General features: G+C 37.8%; 1 long non-coding RNA gene across 1 annotated transcript in view; it reads left to right on the top strand.

Moving 5' to 3' along the window:
* The window catches only part of LOC138959650 (uncharacterized), a 52,246-nt gene extending 43,055 nt beyond the window's left edge, over nucleotides 1–9,191 (top strand). Inside the window, exons 2-3 of the long non-coding RNA XR_011453766.1 lie at nucleotides 2,692–2,770; nucleotides 3,296–9,191. This is a non-coding gene — a long non-coding RNA (uncharacterized lncRNA). The remainder of the gene's footprint in view (nucleotides 1–2,691; nucleotides 2,771–3,295) is intronic.
* Nucleotides 9,192–9,663: the final 472 nt, after the last annotated feature.

The following is a 9,663-nucleotide window of genomic DNA, read 5'->3' as shown; positions in this document are numbered from 1 at the left end:
TTTGTTCTTTATCTTTCAAGTTGAGAGTCATTTTTTTGTAGATGGGTGAAAGAGGAGAGATTCAGCTTTTTAATCAATGTAAAAAGCAGAACAAAATTCTTCCCGAAATGTGTGAAAAACGGTTTTTTTAAAAGCTGTTACGATCGTAACCTATCATGTCAGATGTCACACCAGCAGAAAAGGTTGACGGCAGTGATTTGCTCCAGAAATCTCTCTAGAAGAACACAGAAACAAGTGCTGCAATCTTAGTTTGACGTTTAGCAACGGTGAAAACAGCACTGATTGTTGTATATATTTTATATCAGGCATGTTTTTTACGGAGTAACTTCGTCATGTCAGAGTGTTTCGATCGAACATTTAATAATTCTGGCCGCGATTTTACTTCTACCGGATGTTTGTCGCATCGCAGTAAAAAGACATTCCTTCCCACAATGCCTTTCGCGCACTTTTCCCTCCAAGATGGCATCGATAACACGCAGCGGTAAGTATCAGTTCCATGTCAGCTTTTTCTTGTAAGTTGCGGTCAACAGAAAGTTCCGAAATTTAGCAGTTTTGCCAGAGTAATGGTGGGAATCGCAAACTTAGCCCGTTTGTGGAAAGAAAGGGACATTTTGATCCGTTTTTAGCTGTTCTTTGCTGTTCTTGAATTCAAACTGCTACTGTCGGATGCAACACATGACATCATCATTTGCAGAAAAAATTTGTGTCCATTCTAAAAATTGTTACCTCCGACAGATGAATGGTATGGCTGGCAATCTTTTCTCCAGGCATGATCAATGTTATTGTTTCTGACAGCAATGAAAGAACTTCACCAAATGAATAAACTTGGTTTTTGATCAAAACTGTGCTTTGCTGTTCTTGAATTCAAACTGCTAGTAATTGCTATCTGTCGGATGCAACACATGACATCATCATTGCACTATATTGTGTTCAGTTTCTATCAGCAATCAGTACATTTTAGTTTAAACACCTGCTACATGGTTATATAAATGATACAAGTAAAAATTTGCTCAAATGATATAGGTTTACAACTAATTTTACTTGTCTTTCATGTCCATTGTTACATCCGACAGATTCCCAAAAATTACGATTACACATCATTTTCTCAAAGTCGCTTTACTGAGTTATCTTTTTAAGACTGGAATTGTATGTCCAAATGACTATTCTTTCACATTGTGTAAGTGTTGAAATGATACTGTTACTTTTATTTTCTTATAAAATGTCCCCCTCTGACAGAGCACCTTTTGGCACAGCCTCATTTATGGAAAACATAGTTCTGATAAATAATCTGTATGCAAAAACAAGCATCCACACAAAATGTGTGTATACATGTACACAAATCTTGTGCACTGGGCAGAGCTGACACACATTTCTGTCATAATTATCTCTTGGCACATACCCATCAACAACACAATGGATGTAGGTGGCCTTGCCAGGCCAGGCATAGGTGCACGATACGGAAATGAAGAAACCATTGTTTGGTTGTTTGTTAGTTTGTTTGCTTGTTTTCCCACAAACCCGTTTATTGGGTGTAGTATTGAGATTTCTCTTAAGCATAAAGTGTATGAACAGGAACACATTGAAAAGAAGGTGACAGATATACACCATTTGTCAGCTGTCCATCTGATCATTTGTCCCTCAGTTTGTACCCCCCCCCACCCCACCATTCCCATTGCATCCCCAAGCCCCCTACCAAACCAACCACCCTGCCACACCAAACCCCCATCCCCTTTATGTGTGTTTCTTCCCAGATGCAGGTCGGGTCCTGAGTTACAGCAAGTTTGTGTGCATATTTTTTGTCTGGCGGTGGTGGTGGTGGTTGTGTGTCTGCATGTGTGTGTATATGTGTACTGTGTGTGTATGTATATGTGTGCTGTGTGTGTGTGTGTGTGTGTGTGTGTGTGTGTTAGAGAGAGAGAAAGAGAGAGAGAGAAAGAGAGAGAGAGAAAGAGAGGGTTAAAACCAGGAAATAAAGTTTTAGTGTCAAACATGAGAGTGGATAGTGGTGACCTTGTTCTTTTCACTCCCAGGTCAAGATGATATTTGACAAACAATGCAGGGAGATTAGTTGCGAACAACTAAGAACTAACAGATAACAGGCACATGAAAAGGAAATATTCCAACTGCTTGGTGTCATTTTAGATACGGATTTTTTTTCTTGCACTCAGAAGAATGGATTTACAAGTATTGAGGTTCTTTTCTAAGTTAAAAATGATTTTTTGGTTGGACAAGAAATAATGGATTATAAATAATGAGTTTCTTTCCTAAGTTGAACATATTTTTTCGTGGGAAAGTATTATGAGCATTAATGATAAACTATTTGTTGCTGTTTTATCAATAGCACAGTAAGTCTCATAAGTGTGTGTGTGTGTGTGTGTGCAACAAGAAGAACAGCGGCAATGACGAAAGTACAGCTTTTCCTTACTCATCACTTATGATGTGTCACGGGTCCAAGGTTTTATGGCTTACAGTTTTATTTTTCTCTTTTTTTGCCAAAGTTTAGATTTCAGCTATAATCTCAATTTTGTGCCCCCCTCCACTCCCATCTCCCAGTTATTTACTTGCCATATGTGTTATCTCGAGTAAGATGCATGAGCACAATGGGAATTAGGTAGATCCTGACTACACAGGTATAACTGATGCAACATTTGTTCAGGACATACTGACCTGAAAAACAAACGTCTATTTCAGGTGGCAGCTGCAGTTGAGGCTCAATTGCCCTAACCGCTCAGTTACTTCAAGATACAAAGGATGACATTTCTATTTGGCTGTGAGTATCAGCAGTTCCTATTTCCGTTAATGACTGCCAAAAATGCTGCCGTGTTGTGTGTGACTGGTTAGAAGACTTCAGTGGAAAACACAGTTTATGAGCAATATAGACACAAGCTTGTTTCAACTGCACTATATGACCTCAAGATACAGAGAATGGCATTTTCAGAAATTTGACTGTGAGTATCAATCATCATGCAGTTTCCCACTTCACTAGTTAACAAGTAATGGAAAATATATTCAAAACGATTGTGCTAAGATTTGTTGACAATTATGAGAGAAAAAGTCATGCTTTTTTTTGTTGACAGATGGGTGACTAATACAATAATTTGTTTTTCGTGGGGTAAAATCCAGATTAAACTGCACATTCTAAAACCTAACTGGTATGCTATTGAGGAATTACATTTTGGCTTGTATGTTATGCAGATGGGACTTTTTATTCCTACAAAAACATTGGCTAAGGTGAGCAGGCTTCATGTAAACTTATGATGAATTAGACTCAAAGATTGTTTTCTCTTTGTTGCAGAATTATTTTCATCTTATGAGATCGAGAGAAGCTCCACAGGGGATGACGTGACCAGAATGGTGTTGACTGAGAACAGACTTTCTCTTGGATATATATATACTGTGGAACAAAATTGTCTGTGCTGTTTTGACGGTCCTGTGCACTTCAAAGCCAATAGATGACCATTCCGTCTGACTGTAACTACAGCCACGAGAAACTATACAGACAAAAATGTGTTGAACTGATCATGCAAGTACCAGAGAAATAATACCTCATTGATACCTTTTATGTGAAGTCCTCCAGTAGGCTTGTTATCACCGTGACAACTGCATGTTAATATTGTCAGTCATGCAACAAAATATTCTTGTGTAATGAGTAGCACTTTTCTTGGTGAACAGTTACTGACTGTACTTTAGACATGCCAGCAGTACTTCTTTCGTGTCCTGTTAACATGGCAGTGTTCACAGCGGTCATTGCTGACTTTGATTGGTCAACAGCTCTGGTGCTTTAAGTCTGTAAGACTGTAAATCAAGTGCGTGTCTCCAATGTTCTATGACACCTGCGATGTGATCCAACAGTATTGTCCGGTCAAGGGTACTTTGCTGTGATTTCGCTGTATGAAACTCTGTGATGTACGTACACACAAATTTGATCTCTCTGTTCAAAGACTCTAATGTATCTTCGCTGGACAAAATCTTCTGCTCAAGTTAGATACACATTGTCCTGACACAAAACCCAGTGCATGAACAGCAACGTCTCGGAACTCAGGAAACCTTGTGACAACAAATCTCTCAGAATTTTGATGTTCCACCAGACAGCCTTGACCCATGACTGTGCAGTCACCCGCTACCATGGTGATCAGTCCACTGATATACATTGTGATATTTGCCCTCTACCTGATGTGCTTTGCACTTCTGGCATCCATTGTCTTCTTGAGGGAAACAATGTGCAATTTCTGCAGACACTTGCGTGGATACAGCATGTATGCACCGTACAACTATGTCGGACGTGGATATGCTGTGTCGCCTTCTTGATACTGTCAGTATGGACAAGAAAGGGGGGTGGGGGGGTTGTAGTAAAATTTTGTTTTCATGTCAATGTATGGCAGGGTGTAATTACTTATGGACCATTATCTAAAGCAAAACCAGTCAAATATGACAAGACACTCCAGGAATTAAAAAATTAATTGTCTGTTACCTAATTAAGACATAGTATATCACAGCAAAGAATTAGTCGTGCAACCAAAATAAGCGCTGCGCTCTTTGATGCCTGTTGTTTTTGTATTTTCCGACTTTAAAATAATGGGGTACAATGTATTTGATTCAGGCATGCTGCCAACGTAAACTTGTGTAAGCGATGAAACACGCTGATTGAATGTGTCCAAAGACTGTAATGGTTTCACTCTTGGAATTATTCACACTGAGAAATGAAAGAAAGCCTGGTCTCAATGTAAGAAGTGAGTATTATTTATGAGTTTCGTGATCTGGATTTCCAAACTTTTGAAGCCTCGATTCATGCACATGCACTTTCAGTTTGTGAAAACCTTTGTTTGTGATTTTTTTCTGTTTGTATTTAAACACATTATCCTTATACATAGATCATTTAAATTTTCATTATTATCACTACAAACAGCAGCAACAGTTGCATTTATAATTTGTTATAATCAGCATCAATTGTGATTTTTGTGTTAAATTGCACATTAAAACTCAAACTTTATTGAGGCAGCAACTATAGTGTATGTTTTGTTGACAGAATGTTTGTGTGAATTGTTTAATGTTTAGGCTTGCTCCTTAAACATATTACACTGTGATTGTAGAAGAAGAATGTTAAAGCACAAAATCACCATTTTTTTTTCTTCTCTCAATACGTACAGAATACAGAAAACAGAACCTTTATATGCCCAAGGTTGGGAATTTGTCTTGACATTGCGGTTAAGAAACATTTACTCCAGCCATGCACACCAACACACGCACCATCAGCAGTAATTTACACTTTAAAAATGTTGTTGCATGCTGTGGCATAAAGTATGTTTTGTTGATTTAAGCAATTTTCTCTAATTTGTTGTGCAATTTCTTGTTATGTTTGTCTGTTCTGCTTAGTTTTTGGGACAGTTCAGTTGTAATCTTTTATACATGTAGAACTATTCAGTCTGTACAAGTGCCAGTTCCACTGAATCTGTTTTCCAAGTGTAGCGTTCAAGGCGAACAGCAATGATTGAATAATCTAGCAGGAAAAAAAGAAAAAGCACAAAGCCTTAATTTGTGGCTTCTACCTTATTGTGTTTTATTAATTCTTAGTTTCATGTCTATATGCACTCTATCAAAGGTCAATGCATGTGCTAGTGTACTGTATCAGCTATAATACACGCCAGGATTTATAGTTACATACATGTATGTGTGCCGTTTAATTTTTATTTGATAACTTTATTTTCTTTTTAGCTGTTTTTGTATGTTAGAACCAAAGATACTTGCACCCACCAGCAGCATTTCTTTTTTCCCCTCTGTTTTGTTTTCCTTGATCAAATTGTTTTTGCTAATAATGGCTAGGGAGATGCATGGTGGTAGGTTAGTTGTCTGGTTGATCATTTTGATTAGTTTGTTGATGTTTGATAGTTTATTTTATTTTATTTTATTTGTTTCTTAGTTTGTTTGTAAAAAAAATGTTTCAGTTAAGTCAGCATGAATGCAATAACATAATCTGATTGCTTTTGTTTTATTCAGAATGAAAGGGGGAGGGGTCATTGTATTAATATTTTTATGTGTATTCTGTTTGCCTTTGCATTTGAAAAATAAGTTGGCCACTAATTGACACAGACAATTATAATCAATGAGCCATTAAACATGTCAGTTTTGTCAAAGTTTGCCAATTATGTGTGATGCTGACTGTTTAAGGGGGCTGCCTACTTATGAAATAGTCTCGGTTGCAACAGGAAACTGCATAGCTTTGTCTCGTTCATCAACTCTCATTGGCAGTCACAGATGAAACGAGACCGGATGCTGCAATGGTTTCTTTGTGTCTTGATTTGATCATTTGCGTCACTATTACCCAATTTCATTGACGTCAACATGACAAAATGCTGACAAAATGACGCAAAACCTCGTGTTTTTAATTGAGCGCCAATACGTCGCAGACTTTTGCGTTCTTTTTGTACACGTGTGTTTGTATGTCAGCACAAGGTTAAGGACAATTCCATTTTAGGCTTTTGTTCTGTAACGCTTTGGGAGTAGCAAAACATTCAAGTGCCTGTCAGGAGAGTTGTTTCAATTGACAGGAACAGCTAGGAATAGCTTTTGCGTTCCCCCCGCGGGTTAGGGGGAAGAATTTACCCGATGCTCCCCAGCATGTCGTAAGAGGCGACTAACGGATTCTGTTTCTCCTTTTACCCCTGTTAAGTGTTTCTTGTATAGAATATAGTCAATGTTTGTAAAGATTTTAGTCAAGCAGTATGTAAGAAATGTTAAGTCCTTTGTACTGGAAACTTGCATTCTCCCAGTAAGGTCATATATTGTACTACGTTGCAAGCCCCTGGAGCAATTTTTTTATTAGTGCTTTTGTGAACAAGAAACAATTAACAAGTGGCTCTATCCCATCTGCCCCCTTTCCCCGTCGCGATATAACCTTGAACGGTTGAAAACGACGTTAAACACCAAATAAAGAAAGAAAGTTTTTTGCAATGGACTTGATGTTCACATTTTCAGCATAGCTCGAGAAATGTGTGGGATACAACATATAATATTTTAAGGCATTTTCAATATCTCTGAGGCATTATGTTTTACTTTTTTAAATGAAAAACAGCCATTATAGCAGCCTGCACACAATGAGTATAAAACATTGCAACCGTCTGTGTACTGTACATTTCTCACTGCATTCCATTCAAAAAATGACTTTCGTCTACTTTCTGTATTTTAAACAGAATATACAACCCTTTAAGTAGAGATTTTTAATCGTTTTCTGTTTGTGTTTTTGCAAAATACCCAACTGGTTACATAGTTTCGGAACTCGCCTGTGACCTTGTGTGAAGGTCAAGGTCATGGAATGTTGGTCAACATATTTTTGACACCGTAGGCTATAAGTATGCGAAATATGAAAGCTCTGCTTGCTTTCATCTCTGAAATGTGTTGATGTCTATGAATGTGGGGAATGAAAAATGACCGCGAAATTTAGGGGGTAGGGTTGGGAAATTGCCTGCAGTTTCATTTTTTGGCATGGGACCTGATGTTCACATTTTCACCATAGCTCTAGAAATAAGTGGGCTATAACGTATCGCATTTTAAGGCATTTGGAATATCTCTGAGGCATTGTTTTTACTTCTTTAAATGAAAAAATCCAATAGCGCTCACAAAATTCATATAAAAAACTCTATAAAACATTGCACACTTCTTTGTACTGTACATTTTTTTGCTGCATTCCTTTTAAAGGATGCATATCTTCTATTTTCCGGATTTTAAACAGAATGTACAACCCTTTCAGTATAGGATTTGTATCCTTTTCTGTTTGTGTTTTTGCAAAATACTGAAATGGTTATAGAGTCTCGGAACTCACCTGTGACCTTGTGTCAAGGTCATGGAATGCTGGTAAACATTTTGTTGACATTGTAGGGTATAAGTATGCGAAATATGAAAGCTATGCTTGCTTTCATCTCTGAAATTGAAATGTATTGATTTTTATGAATATGGGGAATGCAAAATGACGACCGCGAAATTTAGGGGGTAGGGTTGGGAAACAGCCTGCAGTTTCATTTTTTGGCATGAGACTTGATATTCACATTTTCACCATAGCTCGAGAAATGAGTGACCTACCACATATCAAATTGTAAGGAATTCCGAATTTCTCTGAGGCATGTTTTTACTTCTTGAATGGGAACTAGTGAGCTGCTTTCAACACTTTATTGCAAAGCACAAAAAAGTCCCACAATAATTGTTTCTCTCCTGTGTTAGTCCTGCAGGCTGATGATATAGGTGTCATTTTTGCAAGCTAATGTGTCAAGCATATTTTGGGGCTTTATCTTTAGGAATCATGATTATAAAAGTCATCATAGATTTAGACTGTTCCTATTAAGTTTAAACTCACAAGTTCCAGAAAAGAAGAAATATTTGATAAAATTAATTGTGATAATCCCAAAAGCAAAGTGTAATAAATATCACAAACAAATGTGACCCTCCACCACGGAATGAGTCGCATGTCACCTTTGCATGATTTTCATATTTTTACATTTTCCTAAGGGGTTTTTGATGCTCTATCCAGTGGTGACAACTGTTTTAGAAAAGAGCGAAAACTGTTTGAGTTATAAGCCTGTGACTAAGGTGACCCTCACACTGTTACCAGACACTCCCCGGACTTATATTAAGCCTAGCGCAGAACCGCGCGAGGTGACATGTGACTCATTTCGTGGTGGAGGGTCACAAATCATCTGCTGCTCTAGCTCTCTGAGCAGTCAAGAAAATGATAATTTCCTACTTATTGACCCAAACTCAACTGAACTGTCACCTTGACATTTGACCAGGATCAACCAGACCTGGGTCATGTCTAGCAGTCATCAAATCCTGGAAGCTACTGTGTGACACTACAATGATTTTGCAACGAACATGTTCAAGAAAAGAATAACCTCAAAGTAAAGGTTTTTATCTACGTCCAGCCGGCCGAACACTTCAGTACTAACACTCTCCTGATTATATAGGTGAGACAAAACGAGAACATTTTGAATACATGTATTATAATTGTGAAATTTTTTTGATCTGATTGTGCAATCAAAGACGTCAGAATTAAGTGTGAAAGAGTTGCGAGATGTACAGGGTCCCTCAATATCTTGCTGGTGTATTAATTTTCCTGCACAGTTTTATTGTTTTTTCTATGACGCATGTTTGTGTTGTCTTTTGTCATACAGGTGTATAAACAGTAAAGTGATATGTTCACTTGAGGTGATTTTAATGGTGTTACATTTGTTGTATAAATGCGCTATGTATAAGTGAGAGCTGAGTGATTACATGTATGTCAATGTTTATATGCATGTTAAACTCATTGTCTCCCAGGTACGGATAAATCCGTACCCACTCATATGACTATCTGACCAGGTACGGATATATCCGCTCAGACTGTTAGCTTCAGTCGCTTCCTGTAACGTCCATCTAACGCCTGCATTCCAGCATGTTGATACACAGTTACTACAATTCTGAGTGACCTGCTGCAGCACAGCTGGTCTCGGCTAAAAAAATCCTTGGTCAACATAGGTGGGGTAGAAAGTGATATGTGTTACACTTTCCATGGTGTCTTAATTAAATCAAAAAGTGGGAGGAAAGTGGTTACTGTGGCTGTTAATTCATGGTGCCTGTCTACATTACAAGGTATAACATTGGATCATATAAAGGCCATCTGACTTCAACTCAAAAACT

The sequence above is a fragment of the Littorina saxatilis genome, linkage group LG2, assembly GCF_037325665.1.
Source record: "Littorina saxatilis isolate snail1 linkage group LG2, US_GU_Lsax_2.0, whole genome shotgun sequence".
NCBI classification, from domain to species: Eukaryota; Metazoa; Mollusca; class Gastropoda; order Littorinimorpha; family Littorinidae; genus Littorina; species Littorina saxatilis.
Note: the sequence above shows the minus strand (reverse complement) of the source record. Positions and strands in the feature narration are given on the sequence as shown.